This window comes from Gorilla gorilla, chromosome 7 (genome assembly GCF_029281585.2).
Source record: "Gorilla gorilla gorilla isolate KB3781 chromosome 7, NHGRI_mGorGor1-v2.1_pri, whole genome shotgun sequence".
NCBI classification, from domain to species: domain Eukaryota; kingdom Metazoa; phylum Chordata; class Mammalia; order Primates; family Hominidae; genus Gorilla; species Gorilla gorilla.
In genome coordinates, this window is record NC_073231.2 from 106,511,336 (window position 1) to 106,528,587 (window position 17,252).

The 17,252-nt window shown below is 43.9% G+C and overlaps 1 non-coding gene across 1 annotated transcript; it reads left to right on the top strand.

Annotated features, from left to right (window-relative positions):
* Positions 1–9,786: 9,786 nt before the first annotated feature.
* Positions 9,787–9,890, top strand: LOC115935663 (U6 spliceosomal RNA). Its single transcript, XR_004071286.3, has one exon. It is a non-coding gene; the product is annotated as a U6 spliceosomal RNA (small nuclear RNA).
* Positions 9,891–17,252: the final 7,362 nt, after the last annotated feature.

Below are 17,252 nucleotides of genomic sequence, written 5' to 3' on the forward strand. Positions count from 1 at the left end.
GGCTAGTCTCTGCCACCAGTCAACAGGGTGACCTTGGACAAACTAACTGCTTAACCTCCATCTTATCTGCACAATGACTCCCTTTCAGCTCTGAGTCTTGATTAATTGACATCAAATAACAATTATCTGAGTTGCTGCAGAAAACTCAGGATAAGAGAAAATTGATTTAGAAGACATGAAGGATCTGGCTCACATGCCCACTTAGAATAAAGACCCACTCTCCAGGAAAACTTACATGTGCCTACAATTTTGTAAACTATTTCAGGTTTATAAATTCCCCACTGCCCTAAGTCCTGGGTTAAGAACCCTTATTATAAACAATAAATTTCAGACCCTGGAAAGAGTTCTAAGGAATATGGGTTCTCGGCCGGGCGCAGTGGCTCACGCCTATAATCTCAGCACCTTGGGAGGCTGAGGCGGGTGGATCACGAGGTCAGGAGTTCAAGTCCAGACTGGCCAAGATGGTGAAACCCTGTCTCTACTAAAAATACAAAAATTAGCTGGGTGCAGTGGCAGGCGCCTGTAATCCCAACTACTCGGGAGGCTGAGGCAGGAGAATCACTTGAACTCAGGGGGCGGAGATTGCAGTGAGCCAAGATCATGCCACTGCACTCCAGCCTGGGCGACAAAGTGAGACTGTCTCAAAAAAAAAAAAAAAAAAAAAAAGGTTGGGGGAATATGGGTTCTCTTTCTCTGGAGGGGTTTTTAAAAATAAAGCTGGTCTTCCTTCTTTCCTTCCTTGAGAGACAGGGTCATGCTCTGTCACCCAGGCTGGAGTGCAGTGGTGCGATCACAGCTCACTGCAGCCCCGACCTCCTGGGCTCGAGCAATCCTCCTGCCTCAGCCTCCTGAGTAGCTGGGATTACAAGCATTCACCACCACACCTGGCTAATTTTCTTGATTTTTTTTTTTGTAGAGACGGGGTCTCGCTATGTTGCCTAGGCTGGTCTCTAACTCCTGGGCTTAAGCAATTCTTCCCCTTGGCCTCCCAACGTGCTGGGATTACAGGCATGAACCACTGCACCAGGCCAAGGCCAGAGGTTTGAAAGGTTGGAAGTTGTCTAGATGTGGTTCCGCTGGAAGAAGGAAGAATAAGGACCCTCAGGGCTCCCCAAACTCCTAGCTGTGCACCTGAGTCACCTGGGGCAGAGATTCTCAACCCCGGCACTACAGACATTTCACAGGATGACTACTGTGGAGGCTGCCCTGTGCATTGTAGGATGTTTAGCAGCACCCATGGCTGCTACCTGTTTGCTGCCAGGACCACCCCTCCTCCAGGTGTGACAACCAAAAATGTCTCCACACATTGCCTAATGTCCCCTGGGGGTTCAAAATCAACCCTGATTGAGAGCCACTGACGTAGGGGAGCAATTTATTTTTATTTTTATTTTTTGAGACAGGGTCTCACTCTGTTGCCCAGATTGGAGTGTAGTGGTATAAACATGGCCCACTGCAGCCTCAACCTCCTGGGCTCAAGAGATCTTCCTGCCTCAGCCTCCTAGGGTAGCACTTTTTTATTTTATTTTATTTTATTTATTTTATTTTATTTATTCTGAGACGGAGTCTCGCTCAGTCACCCATGCTTGAGTGCAGTGGCATGATCTCGGCTCACTGCGACCTCTGCCTCCCAGGTTCAAGCAATTCTCTTGCCTTAGCCTCCCAAGTAGCTGGGACTACAGGCATGTGCCACCATGCCCAGCTAAGTTTTGTATTTTTAGTAGAGACAGGTTTCACCATGTTGACCAGGCTGGTCTTGAACTCCTGACCTCAGGCGATCCGCCCTCCTCAGCCTCCCAAACTGCTGGGATTACAGGTGTCAGCCACCATGCCCAACCAGGGAGCACTTTAAAAATAAGCCTTGTTCACACAAAAACTTGTACATGAATAATCATACCAGCATTATTAACAATAGCCAAAAAGTGGAAAGAGCCCAAATGTCCATCAAATGATGAACTGATAAATAAAATGTGGTATCCATACAATGGAATATTATTCATCCATAAAAACAATGGAATATTGATACATACTACAACACGAATGAACCTGGAAACATTATGGAAAGTGAAAGAAGCCAGTCACAAAAGATCACAAAGTATTAATATATGACTCCATTTATATGAAATGTGCAGGATAGGTAAATCTATAGAGACAGAAAGTAGATGAGCCAGGCACAGTGGTTTACACCTGTAATTCCAGCACTTTGGGAGACTGAGGCAGGCGGATCACCTGAGGTCTGGAGTTTGAGACCAGCTGGCCAACATGGTGAAACCCCATCTCTACTAAAAATACAAAAATTACCCAGGCATGGTGGCAGGTGCCTGTAATCCCAGCTACTCGGGAGGCTGAGGCAGGAGAATCGCTTGAACCCAGGAGGCAGAGGTTGCAGTGAACCGAGATCACACCATTGCACTCCAGCCTGGGTGACAAGAGTGAAACTGTTTCAAAAAAAAAAAAAAAAAAAAGAAAGAAAGAAAGTAGGTGAGTTGGTGCCTAGGACTGGGAAGACTGGGGAGACAGGGTGATTGGGGAGTGACAGCTAATGGTCACAGGGTTTCTTTTTGGGGTTGGTTAAAATGTTTTAAAATTGATTGTGGTGCTGTTTTGCATAACTCCGTGGATATACCAGAAAACATCTAATTGTACACTTTAGAAGGGTGAATTGTATGCTATGTGAATTGTATCTCAATAAAGCTCTTTACCAAAAAAAAAAAAAAAGTCTCTACCATGCCCCCAACCTCCTGCCTCAGGCCTATTAAATCAGATTCTCCAAGCAACAGGCCCTGGGAATCGAGTACATGTCAAAGCTCCTGGATGACCCTGATGCAGCTGGGGAGCCTCCTCTAACTCTGTGGGTGACTCAGACTAAGTGACTATAATTTGTTTTTTTTTCATCAACCCTTGCCTGCTAGTCAGAAGAGGAAAGAGGAGCATGAATTAATGAAGACCAGCAAGTTTCCCCATTGAGACAATAATGGAGTTGTCATTTGTCTATATCCAGGAGTTGTTTTTCATCTTCTGGTGTCTAGCAATGGAATGGAAAATTCCACAAATTATGAATTGGCAAGCAATGCCCCCCTGTGGACTGTCACAATAAGAAGTCCCAGTGTTTACATTGCTTTTAGATCTTTTAACCAAGTATCTTTCCTGCCTGCATCATTTTATCTTCAGTTCATTTGTCTTAGAATCCAGATAGAGAGCATATGTTAGGTCTTGGAAAGTACAAGAGGAGAGAAAGCACTTTGAAAGGTGACATTTCCAGAACTGGTAAAGTTCAGGAACAGATTTCTTGAAGGTAAGTGAGGTCTGGTCATATGGTTTTCTTTCAGGTTACCACTGGAAAAGGCTCCAGCTGCATCCGCGGCCTTTTCAGTCGGTGAAACAGTACAGCATGGTCATGTTAGCACAGCATCCTTACCTGCTCCTGGCGGAGGCAATCTTAGTGCTCTCTTTTCTCCTCTTTTTTTTTTTTTTTTTTTTTTCCTGAGATGGAGTTTTGCTCTGTCACCCAGGCTGGAGTGCAGTGGTGCGATCTTGGCTCACTGCAACCTTTGCTTCCCGGGTTGAAGCAATTCTCCTGCCTCAGCCTCTGGAGTAGCTGGGATTACAAGCATATGCCACCACGCCTGGCTACTTTTTGTATTGTAAGTAGAGATGGGGTTTCACCATGTTGGCCAGACTGGTCTTGAACTCCTGACCTCATGATCCACCCACCTCAGCTTCCCAAAGTGCTGAGATTACAGGCATGAGCCACTGTGCCCGGCCTTCTTCTCCTCTTTTGTTGTCTGCTCCCTCACCAAATGGACCTTGGCTTCAAGTGCTTCCTAGCCACTCAGACCGACCTGGGCTCCAATGCTGGCTTGCTAAAGCAATGTGGCAGTGCTTTTCAGGAGTTATCCTAATTAATTATCAAAACAATCCTATGAGAGAGGTGCTGTTCTTTTTTTTTTTTTTTTTTTTTAAGACAGGGTCTCACTCTGCCACCCAGGCGGGAGTGCAGTGGCACTATCTTGGCTCACTGCAGCCTTGACCTCCAGGCTCAAGCGATCCTCCTGCCTCAGCCTCCTGAGTAGCTGGGACCACAGGTGCATGCCACCACACCTGACTAAATCTCCTTAGGGTCTTCAGATGTGGAAATTGGGCTGTCAAGAGCTAGGTCAATTCAGTGCAAGAAGCACAGTCCATGGTGCATGGTATGCAGCAGGGTTGCATTAACATTTCCCTCATTCTCCAAGTCCTATTATGCTCTTTGCTGATCAATTTAACTGACCCTTGATAAGTGTCCATGTCTTCCAATGACCAATTAAAAAATACAAATAAAAGTATTAGCACTTTTAGGCCAGGCACAGTGGTAGCTCACGCCTGTAATCCCATCACTTTGGGAAGCCGAGGTGGGTGGATCACCGGAGATCAGGAGTTCAAGACCAGTCTGACCAACATGGTGAAACCGTGTCTCTACTAAACATGCAAAATTAGCTGGCCTGGTGGCGCATGCTTGTACTCACAGCTACTTGGGAGGCTGAGGCAGGAGAATTGTTTGAACCAAGGTGGCGGAGGTTGCAGTCAGCCAAGATCATGCCATTGCACTCCAGCCTGGGCAACAAGAGCAAAACTCTGTAGCAAAAAAGAAAAAAAAAAAAAGTATTAGCACTTTTAAATAGCGTGTATACATTTTAGCAGGGGTCTTCCAGCAACCAAACCATAAACCCCAAACTGAATCCCTAATGCTGGGATTTCAAGAGCTATGTCTCATGGGGGTGAAACAGTGTGATCTGGGCCTGGGACTTTCCAGGCGGGCTGCAAAGTATCACCTGGGCATATGGTAACACTTACTTCAATTTGCCGAATGCTTCTCTGCTGGGGAGTTTATGTATTTTATCTCTGTTAATCCTCCTGATTACCCACAAGGGCATGATTATCCCCATTTTACAGCAGAGGAAACGACGTAAGCCCGAGTGGCGGTGAGCAGCCGAGCCGACATTCACACCCAGGTCTTCCTGGCTCCCAAGCTTGTGCTCCTGGGTGTGCTGCCTGGCCCCTCAAGCAGCCTTTCAGGAGTGAGCTCCGTCAGAGGTCTGGGCACTTTCTTTCTTTCCATTTATGTCTATGCCACACTCCCTAACAAACTATGCTATAAACCTCTGCAGGGGACTGAAGCTTATTCACTGTTTCCTATAGCATCTGTGTTGCTCATAGGTGCACAATGCATGTGTGATGCATCACCGGATGGCTGCTTAGACATGTGGCTGCTTGTTTGTTGCAGACATGTACTCTGCATTCAAATGAAATATTTCCGCCATGCCACAAATGCTTGCCAGCAGGTTAGGAACACCTTTCCTATGGCAGATAGCAATGGGCATCTGTGCAGTCTAATTGTAGTAGGCAAAGTTAGCCACATCAGATACAATTTTAAATTTATCTTTAGGCCAATTTTTTCCCTAATGTCCTAACCTAATGTCTCTCCGGTCCTGGATCTCTAGGCCCAGACCACTGGGTTAACTTGCCTTAGCCAGAGATCTTTATTTTGTGAGTGACAAAACCCGAACTCAAACAAGCTTGCATAAACTGGAGAGCTATTGGCTTTCACAACTGGGAATGACTTGGGAGGCTTGGAGAACTGAAGGAAGAGTTCCTGACCCCAGGGAACTGGGGATGGAATGAGGGACCCTACCTGGCAGGACCTTCTCTCCTCTCCACTTGCCAGGTTTTATTTTGTAGACAGGTGACCACATAAGGCAGGAAAGATAGTCATCTGCAACCCAGAACCTGCCTCCTTGTATCTTAGGATCCCAGAGGAAAGGAGAACAACTCTCCTCCCACTTTGATTTGGGAAATTTGGGGGAAAGGCTCTAGTTGGCCTGATTTATGTTGGATGCCCACCTCTTGGACCAGTTCATTCACTGTCAATCATTCAACAAATATGAGCAAAAAATGATACTGGGCCTAGCCCCATGGAGTTCATAATCACTGGGGAGACAAACATAAATCAATTAGCTAGCAAGTGTGAAGCTGCACTGTGGCGAGTGCTTTGCAAAGGAGATAGGTGGTACCTGGAGAGTATACATGGAGGATTTGATCTTGGAGGTTGGGAAAAGCTTCCCTAAGGAAATGATGCTTGCACTAAGACAAAAAGGATGAGTTACCTAGGTGGAGGGTTAGGGAAAGGGCATTTTGGATGGAAGAATCGCTATGCACAAAGCACCATGTTAGTTAATACCAAAAACTGGGGCTGCAAGAATGTCTAGCAGCTGAAATAGCAGAGAGCAGGACAAGGTGGGACAGGAGAGGTGGGGGGTGTAGTCCATGGGGCTTGTGGGCCACATTAAGGAATTTTGTCTTTATCCTAAGGCCGTAGGAAGCCAAGACCAAAATTGGGGGTGGGTAAGGTGTCACAATCATATTTGTCCTTTGAAAGAATGACTCTATGGCAGGGCGCAGTGGCTCACACCTGTAATCCGAACACTTTGGGAGGCCAAGGCAGGTGGATCACCTGATGTCAGGGGTTCGAGACCAGCCTGACCAATATGATGAAACCCCGTCTCTACTAAAAATACAAAAATTAGCCGGGCGTGGTGGCGGGCACCTGTAATCTCAGCTACTCAGGAGGCTGAGACAGGGGAATCACTTGATCCTGGGAGGCGGAGGTTGCAGTGAGCCAAGATTGCACCATTGTATTCCAGCCTGGGCAACAAGAGCAAAACCCCATCTGAAAAAAAAAAAAAAAAAGACTCCAGCTGCAGTAGGCTGCATGGAGGTGGCCCGGAGCAAATGTGAGAGTATCAGTTAGGAGGACACTAACTAAGAAGTCAGATAATAACAGCTGGGACTTGGGTGATTGAGGAGATGGACAGGAAAGAGATCCAGGAGGCAAAATTGGCAGATCTGGGAGCTTGGATATGGCAGATAAGGGACAGGATGTTGTCAAGGATGACCTCCAGCTTTCTAGCTTACTCAACAATGTCCAAAGGGATGCAGGACTAAGTTTGGCCTGGCTGGGTCCCATTCTCACCCCTATGGACAGGATCAAGTACTATGGCTCATTAAAATTACTGGATTCATGTAGAGTTTGGGAGAGATTTTCTGAAGAGAAGTGGTACTGTTACCAGGAAAAGAGGGATGGGAAAACCACAGCCACTCAGCCACTGCAGGGAAAACATAGAGTGGCCAGTCTCTGGCCACCCTGAGATACTTAGCAGTAAGTGCTACATTTATATTTGCCATTAAACATCAGTTTGCATATGCCACAGGGCAAGACACCAAAGGTCACGTTCCAGCTGCTTCAGGAGCCCCCTGGGGGAGGTTTCCTGCTGTCAAATTCACTGTCATAAGCACTCGCCAGTAGGGGCACTGTTACTCTTCTCAGCCACTTCCCTGGCCCCTGAGGTGGCCAACCAGGTGGCATCTTGGCCCCAGCTTGAGTTGGAGGTTAAAAGGACAGAGAGATTAGTTCCAACAGTTTCAGTCAGCCTTGGAAGTGGCAGAATGAGCTACAGTCATACTGCACAGGAACATTTAGTCCTAGTTTTGCATAAAGACCCACAATGCACTCATGCACTCTTCGGCATTCTTTAAATCTTTCCCCATTGTGACGTGGAGACATGGATCTTAAGAAGAAAAAATGGTCTTTGTTCATCTTAGGTATTTCTTTCAGTGGTACCTAGAGGCCATTGGCAAATATGTTCAAATTATAAACCAAAATGATAAGCCAGGGAGGAAGTTAAAAGAATAAGAACTGGTCTTTCAAGGTCCCCTAAGGTATTCAGCCAAACCGGTTGTATTAATGACAAAGTAAAAGAAGCCAAACTGCCCAGGATGTTTGTCTAAGAAAATGATAGGCCACTTTTCACGTATCGAGTGACAGATGCAGACTTGCGAGGGTTTGCTAAGTTCTTGTAAAGGGGCAGGGGTGGCTGCAAGTTTCGTCATGGAGAGGATGTATGCAAAGTCAAATGCTCTATCTAGCAGGTCAATTTGTTTTCTTGCTTCTTTGTTTTTTTTTTTCCAAAATACTGTTTAAAAAAAAATGTGTTGGAAATAGTTTGAGCAGTCAAGAAAAACAAAAGCAAACTCGGGGAAAGACAATATACTGTCTACACAATACCAAAACAGGAAAGTCCTGGGTATCTGTCACAGAGGTGTAGAATGGCAAATGGAGCTGGCTTCAATCTCCTCCAAAATGGTGGAAATCCTGGGCTTTTTACTTAATACTTTAGTACTAAGTAAATCGATGGCACCTCCAAGTTGGTGGTTTCTGTACTTCCTGCAGAACAGGTCTCTGGGCCTGAGCCCACCATCAGGGTTGGCAGCCACCTCCAGGGCAGTGCTATCTTTGCTATGGTATCTCGGCTTAGTAATAAGAACTAAGGTGTATGGGAGCTCACTGTGGGCCAGGTGCTCCACGAGCTTTGCATAATAGTTATTTCCATCAAATCTTCACAACAACCTGTGAGGTAGCCCTATATCTATCCCATTTTTTTTTTTTAAGATGGAGTCTCACTCTGTCACCAGGCTGGAATGCAGGGGCGCAATCTTGGTTCACTACAACCTCCTCCTCCCGGGTTCAAGCGGTTCTCCTGCCTCCCGAGTAGCTGGGACTACAGGCACGTACCACCACGCCCAGCTAATTTTTGTATTTTTAGTTGAGACAGTATTTCACCATTTTGGCCAGGATGGTCTCGATCTCTTGACCTCGTGATCCACCCGCTTCAGCCTCCCAAAGTGCTGGGATTACTGGCATGAGCCACTGTGCCTGGCTTTTTTTTTTTTTTTTTTTTAATTTTGTTTAAATAGAGACGGGATCTCCTTACGTTGTCCAGGCTGGCCTCAAACTCCTGAGCTCAAGCCATCACCCCCCTCTTGGTCTCCCAAAGCACTGGGATTACAGGCATGAGCCACTGCACCCAGCCTCATCCCCATTTTAACACAAGTACACTGAGCTCTAGCAAAGAGCTATAACTTACTGAAAACCCCACAGCTGATAAGTGGTGGCACTGGGATTTGAACCTGAGCAGTCTGTTTCCAGAGTCTGCTGGTTGAGCTACTGTGCAAAAACAGTGCCTTCCAAACATTCTTTTCTACCTTATTGCTCCTTGAATTCTGGCCCTGGCTCCAGTTTGGGGCCAAGCAGAAGATAGGATTGGTGGGCATGATGGTAACAGGGTCTATATGATAGTCAGTGTTTGGGGCTGGGTGCAAGGGCTGACATCTGTAATCTCAGCATTTTTGGGAGGCTGAGGTGAAAGGATCACTTGAGGCCAGAAGTTCAAGACCAGACTGGGCAACACAGCAAGACGCCATCTTTAAAAAATAAAAAAAGTAGCCAGGCATGGTGGCATGTACCTGTAGTGTCAGCTACTTGGGAGGCTGAGGTGGGAGGATCTCTGGAGCCTGGGAGTTCAAGTGTGCAGTAGGCCACGATTGCACCACTGCACTCATGGAAAGAAGGAAAGAGAGAAAGAGAACAGGTGTGGTGGCTCACACCTGTAATCCTAGCAGTTTGGGAGGCTGAGGGGGGCAGATCACATGAGGTCAGGAGATCGAGACCAGCCTGGCCAATATGGTGAAACCCCATCTTTACTAAGAATACAAATTAGCTGAGCTTGGTGGCACATGCCTGTAGTCCCAGCTTCTTGGGATGCATGAGTCCCAGCTTTTTGAGGCACAAGAATTGCTTGAACCCGGGAGGTGGAGGTTGCAGTGAGCAGAGATCGTGATGCTCAGAGAGTGCACTCCACTCCAGCCTGGGTGACACAAGACTCTGTCTCAAGAAAAAGGAAAAAGAAAGAAAGAGTGCTCACGTTGACAGCATATGTACTAAAATTGGAATGATACAGAGATTAGCATGGCTCCTGTGCAAGGATGACACAAATTCCAAAGCATTCCATAGAAAGAAAGAAAGAAAGAAAGAAAGAAAGAAAGAAAGAAAGAAAGAAAGAAAGAGAAAGAAAGAAAGAAAGAAAGAAAAGAAAGAAGGAAAGAAAGAAAGAAAGAAAGGAAAAGAAAAGAAAAAAAGAGAATGAGAGAGAGAGAGAAAGAAAAAGAGGGGGTTGAGGTAGGGGTTTTACATTTGTCCTTCAACTATGGGCTAACCATAGTGACTTCCCTGCTGTCCACATAAGGGTGATTGGTTGTTGTGCCCAGTGTTGGCTGCTGCTGCCAACAATTTCCCAGTATGCTGAGAGGACACACAGGCTGCTCCAAGTAAGACCAGAGGGGCAGAGACTCTTATAACCCACCCAATAGCTAGCATCTCTTTTTTTTTCCTTAGAAACAGAACATTAAGGCCAGGAGCGGTGGCTCACACCTATAATCCCAGAACTTTGGGAAGCCGAGATGGGTGGATGACCTGAGATCAGGAGTTCGAGATCAGCCTGACCAACATGGTGAAACCCCATCTTTACTAAAAATACAAAATTATCAGGGTGTGGTGGTGAATGACTGGTAATCCCAGCTACTTCGGAGGCTTAGGCAGGAGAATTGCTTGAACCCAGGAGGTGGAAGTTGCAGTGAGCTGAGATCATGCCACTGCACTCCAGCCTGGGGAGACAAGAGCAAAACTCCAAGCTCCAACTCAAAAAAAAAAAAAAAAAAAGAACATTAATTTTATTTAGTTGGGCAATGCCCCCCAACTAAAACACTAGATTTCCCTGTCTCCTTTGCATGCAGGCATGTGACTAAGCTCTAAACAATGAGACATTAGCAGAAGTGTTCTGAAAGACTTCTGGGATTAAAGGGACCTAACTCAACAGGAGGTGAATTCTTTCGCTCCCATCCACCTTCCCGATGGCTGAAATGAAACGTGATGGCTAACATGCAACATGACGGCTGACACTCAAATAGCTAGATTGGACAGTAGAGTCTACTCTGTAGGTGAGCAGTGCTTCCAAAGCTTTAAAGTGCATGTGAATCCCCTAGGGATCTTCTTAACACTGCAGACTGATTCAGTAGGTGTTGGATATGTTTCCTATATTCCCTAGTTCTGTTCATGAAGGCAGCCTAGGTGCAGTGACTGCCCTAACGTATAGGAGCACACCTGACACCCAGATCTTGGCTTCTAAATGCCACATTGCACTAAAAGAAACCAGGGCTTCTTGGAAAAATGGCTAATTGCAAAGCAGGAGCAGGGAAGATATAAGAAAAGACTGGTACCTCTTGTGCCATAAAGCCAGGAAGTAGGCCGGGCGCAGTGGCTCATGCCTGTAATCCCAACACTTTGGGAGGCTGAAGTGGGCAGATCGCAAGGTCAGGAGTTCGAGACCAGCATAGCCAACAAGGTGAAACCTCGTCTCTACTAAAGCTACAAAAATTAGCCGGGCGTGGTGGCAGGCACCTGTAATCCCAGCTGTTCAGGAGGCTGAGGCAGGAGAATAGCTTGAACCTGGGTGGCAGAGGTTGCAGTGAGCTGAGATTGCGCATCAGCCTGGCCAACAGAGTGAGACTCCGTCTCAAAAAAAAAAAAAAAAAGCCAGGAAGTACTAAAAAAATAATGGGGATGGGCCAGGCGCGGTGGCTCTGGCCTGTAATCCCAGCACTTTGGGAGGGCAAGGCAGGCAGATCATGAGGTCAGGAGTTTGAGACCAGCCTGGCCAATATGGTGAAACCCCGTCTCTACTAAAAATATTAAAAATTAGCTGGGTGTGGTGGCGCACACCTGTAGTCCCAGCTACTTGGGAGGCCAAGGCAGGAGAATCACTTGAACCTGGGAGGCAGAGGTTTTAGTGAGCCGAGATCACACCACTGCACTCCAGCCTGGGTGACAGAGTGAGACTCTGTCTCAAAAAACGAATTAATTAATTAATTAATTAATTAATTAACTAAAATAAAAAACAATAGGGACATGTCAAAAGGTCAAAGAAGCCAACTTGAAGAAGCTGCCACGAGTCACATCAGGGACAATCTGAGCACTAAAATTAATAGTGATAGTCGTCGTTTCCTGCTGGGGAGCGAAAGAAAGCAGAAAAAAAAATTTAAATAATGATAGTAACAGATTATAACTCATTGACTAAAATGGGAAACCATAAACTCATACAGATATAAATAAATCAGTGAACAAATGGAATGTTTGATGGGCAAGCAAACATTTACATAGTTTCAAAATACCTCCCTACAACATAGTAATTATAAAGAGAAAAATAGCAACTTTACAGTGGCAGATAACAACTTAATCAAATGCTCAAAACAAACGCCATTGGTAATGAGATAAAACAGAATCACAGGCCACCAGACAGGGTGTAATGAGAAGAATGCAATGTCAATTCTGTGATAGTTCCACCAAAATGTATCATTTCAATCTAATAATAAAGAGGTATCGGACAAACCCAGATTGAAAGATATTCTATTGAATAACTGGTCTATAATGTTCAAAAGTGTCAAGGTCATGAAAATCAAGGATAGACTGAAGAACTGCTCCAAAGTGAATGAGCAATTCTTATGTTTTAGGCACGACAATGAAATGTAACTCCCGATTTTGAACTAGATCCTTTTGCTATGGAGGACATTATTGAAGCAATCGAGGAACTTGAGTGGGGTGTGAGGATTCGACGGTGCTGATCGTTTTCTTGGCGGTGTCATGGTTATGGAGGAGAACGTCCTTGTTTCTAGGAAATAAATATGTGTTTGGGTACGATGCATTAGGTCAGCAACTCTCAAATGGTTTAGAAAATAATTTTTTGTACTGCGTTTCCACCTTTTCTGTAGCCTTTGTCATTGTTTCAAATTAATTTTAAATTCCATTTATAAAAAAAAAGCTTAGCACAAAAGCAAGACATTTTGATTCTGCTACTCTGCTGTAGGGGATTTGGAGGCTTGGATGTGGATATGATTGTTTTGATTTGTTTAAAAATGTAAAATCATTCTTTAGCTGCAATGCACTTAAGTTTCACTTCAGACCTAACTCCCCATCTCACCCCCCACCCCCCTCAATTATGAAGGACTTTTACTTTCTGCTGAATTCTGAGTTAGTTTTTAAGAGGAGCTATTATTTTTAAAATAAGAGCAAGAACAAAACAATGAAGACACTTTTAAAAAATATGCTGTAACTGGGTTAGCCTCTAAGGTGGTGCTGCTTGGTGCCTCTTCATACCTCACCACCAAACAATTAAAAATATTATTTTAAATGGTTAAAATTTAAAATATTAATAAACGTATAATATAGTATAATTAAGTATAATATATAATTAAGTATAATCTATAAATATAGTATAATTAAGTATAATAAAATATACTTGAAATATTAAGTATAACACGACCAGGGGCAGTGGCTCACGCCTGTAATCCCAGCATTTTGGGAGGCCGGGGTGGGTGGATCACTGGAGGCCAGGAGTTCGAGACCAGCCTGACCAATATAGTGAAACCCCCTCTCTACTAAAAATACAAAACTTAGCTAGGCGCGGTAGCCTGTGCCTGTAATCCCAGCTACAGAGGAGGCTGAAGCAAGAGAATCGCTTGAACCTGGGAGGTGGAGGTTGCAGTGAGCCAAGATCGTGCCATTGCACTCCAGTCTAGGCAACAGAGTGAGACTTCATCTCAAAAAAAAAAAAAAAAGATACACTGGACTTTACCCAGATTAAAACCTTATGCTCATCAAAAGATGCCACGAAGACAATGAATAGACAAGTTGTCTATTAGACATATAGAATGGGAGACTATATTCAAGATAGATGCATATGACAAAGGACTTGTATCCAGAACATATAAAGAAATTCTACATCTCAGCAATGAGGAGACAAAAACCCAATTAAAAATAACTGGGCAAAAGTCTTGAACAGACACTTCATAAGAGATATGAATGGCCAATATGCAAGAAAAAAAGTGCCCAGAATCCCTAGTCATCAGTAACAGGAACCTTTAAATTAAAAGAGGCTTAAGAGATATGTTGACCAACACAAATAACTAGACTTATTTAAATCCTAATTCAGACAAATAACATGTAAAAAAATTATAAAACAACTGGAGATGTATGAACACCCACTGGATATTTTATATTAAGGTATTCTTGGCCGGGCGCAGTGGCTCACGCCTGTAATCCCAGCACTTTGGAAGGCTGAGGCGGGCGGATCACTTGAGGTCAGGAGTTTGAGACCATCATGGCCAACATGGTGAAACCGTCTCTACTAAAAATACAAAAATTAGCTGGCCGTGGCGGCACATGCCTGTAGTCTCAGCTAATCGGGAGGCGGAGGCAGGAGAATCGCTCGAACTCAGGAGGTGGAGGTTGCGGTGAGCTGAGATTCTGCCACTGCACTCCAGCCTGGGCAACAGAGTGAGACTCTGTCTCAAGAAAGAAAAAAAGAGAGAGAGAGAGAGAAAGGAATTCTTACTCATTTATTTTAACTGGGATAATGGTATTGTGGCAACAATTTTAAAAGTCTTTATCTTTTATACACACTTTGAAATAGTTACAGATAAAATGACATGAGGTTTGAAATTTGCTTCAGAATAATCTAGGGACATGTGAATTGGGGGAATGTAAATGAAAGAAAATGAACCAAATGTTGAGAGTTGTTGAAAGCGAGTGATAGGAACATTGGCTTTATTACATTACATTCTATACTTTTGTACACATTTGCAAGTTTCCAAAATAAAAACAGAAAAGGGCAAAACAACAAAAAAAATTGAGAGGAGAAGGGAGAGAGGAAAGAGAAGGGAAAGTAGAATAAGATCATTGAGTGTTAGATTGTTGGATAGTTGATACCATTAAAAAATTGACAGACCAGACAATAAAAGGTTTAGTTAAAAAAAAAAAAAAAATGGCCAGGCACGGTGGCTCACGCCTATAATCCCAGCACTTTCGGAGGGTGAGGCAGGGGTATCACGAGGTCAGGAGTTCAAGACCAGCCTGACCAACATGGTGAAACCCCATCTCTACTAAAAATACAAAAATTAGCCGGGTGTGGTGGCACATGCCTGTAATCCCAGCTACTCGGGAGGCTGAGGCAGGAGAATTGCTTGAACCCAGGACGCAGAGGTTGCAGTGAGCGGAGACTATGCCGTTGCAGTGAGCGGAGATTGTGCCATTGCACTCTAGTCTGGGTGACAGAGCAAGACTCCATCTCGGAAACAAACAAACAAACAAACAAAAAACAGGTGGGCTTGGTAGTTCATGCTTGTAATCCCGGCACTTTGGGAGATTGAGGCAGGAGAGTCGCCTGAGCCCCAGAGTTCAAGACCAGTCTGGGCAACATAGTGAGACCTCATCTCTTCAAAAAATAAAAAATACATTAGTCAAGCATGGCGATGACTGGTTGTCTCAGCTACTTGGAAGGCTGAAGTGGGAGGATCACTTGAGCCTGGGAATTTGAGACTAAAGTGAGTAGTAATCACACCACTGCACTCCAGCCCAGACAACAGAGTGAGACCCCATCTCAAAAAAAAAAAAAAAAAGTAACACAATTAGAACAAAAATGCAATCTTTTCTAAATACCAAAAGATGTACTACATAAAGAAAAACATAACATTACATATCTAGCAATAAGGTATTAAATGTGTCAAAGGACACGTTTAATACTAAAAGACACAATTCATTATGGATATGCATACATGAACATACATACACATATATTTTACTTTATTCAAAATATATACATCAGTACATATATTTATATGTATGTATCTCCTATATAAATTACACGTGTGCGTGTAGGTATATGGAGATATATATCTCCATCCTAAAGCTGGCATCTTACGTAACAGTGAAATACTAGAGACTTTTCGACTAAGGTCAGAAACAAGACAAAGATTCCTACTGTCTCCACTACTTTTTTTTTTTTTTTTTTTTGAGATGGAGTCTGGCTCTGTTGCCCAGGCTGAGTGCAGTGGCGGGATCTCGGTTTACTGCAACCTCCACCTCCCGGGTTCAAGCAATTCTCCCACCTCAGCCTCCCAAGTAGCTGAGATTACAGGTGCCTGCCACCACTCCCAGCTAATTTTTGTATTTTTAGTAGAGACAGGGTTTCACCATGTTGGTCGGCTGGTCTCAAACTCCTGACCTCAGGTGATCTGCTGGTGTAGGCCTCCCAAAGTGCTGCAATTACAGGTGTGAGCCACCACACCCGGCCCACTAGTATTTACACAACAGGTATTTGACCAATACAATTAGACAAAGCAAAGGCATAAAAATTAGAAGAAAGAAAAAGTGAAACTATCTCTATTCGTACATGACATGATAGCACACCTCAGACCCTGGGAAAAAATGATAAAATAAACTCAATTTTAAAAAAATCAATGTAGCAGTATATAAAAATTAACATACAAAAATCAACACAAGTAATTTTTTTTTCATATACTCAAGTAATAACCAGTTGGGATATATAATGGTGGAAGAAAAAACCCCATTTACAAAAGCAACAAATAGCTAAAATAGGAATAAAACTTAACAAGAAATGTTCAAAACCTATATGAATGAAACTATGAAACACTCTTGAAATACCTGAAAGTGAACTTGAGCAAAAAGAAAGACTTCTGTTCTTGCCTAGGATATCTCAGCTTCATTAAGATTTCAATTCTAGACTGGGTGCAGTGGCTCATGCCTGTAATCCCAGCACTTTGAGAGGGAGGACAAGGTGGGCGGATCACTTGCGATCAGGAGTTCAAGACCAGCCTGGCTAACACGGTGAAACTCTGTCTCTACTAAAAATACAAAACTTAGTTTGGTATGGTGGCCCACACACCTGTAGTCCCAGCTACTTGGGAGGCTGAGGCACGAGAATCTCTTGAACCTGGGAGGCGGAGGGCTGCAGTGAGCTGAGATCACACCACTGCACTCCAGCCTGGGCAACAGAGCGAGGCTCTGTCTCAAAAAGAAAAAAAAATATTTCAATTCTAAGTCAATATATAAATTTAATGTGATCTGAATATAATTCTCAAAAAGTTTTTTTTCTGGAGATAGGCAATTGAAATGATCATATAGAAAAATAAATATGAGAAGAGAGCTAGGAAAACTAAGAAGGAAGGGCTCTGAGGAGATACCAGTCCTGTAAGACATTAAACCACATTACAAAGCTGGTATGATAAAGAATATGGTTGTGTAGCATGAATAGACAGACTAATGGAACACAGTAGGAAGCCCAGAAATAGACACAACTACAAATAGAAATTTAGTGTATGATAAAGGTGGTACCACAAGTTACCAGGGAAAAGGTGGGTTTTTAAATAAATGATATTAAAACAACTGAACATGCCAAATCTGTCCAGCTTAGGGAGAAAAAGAGAAAGAAAAACAAACAAAAAACTGGACAGCCATTTGGGAAAAGATAAAA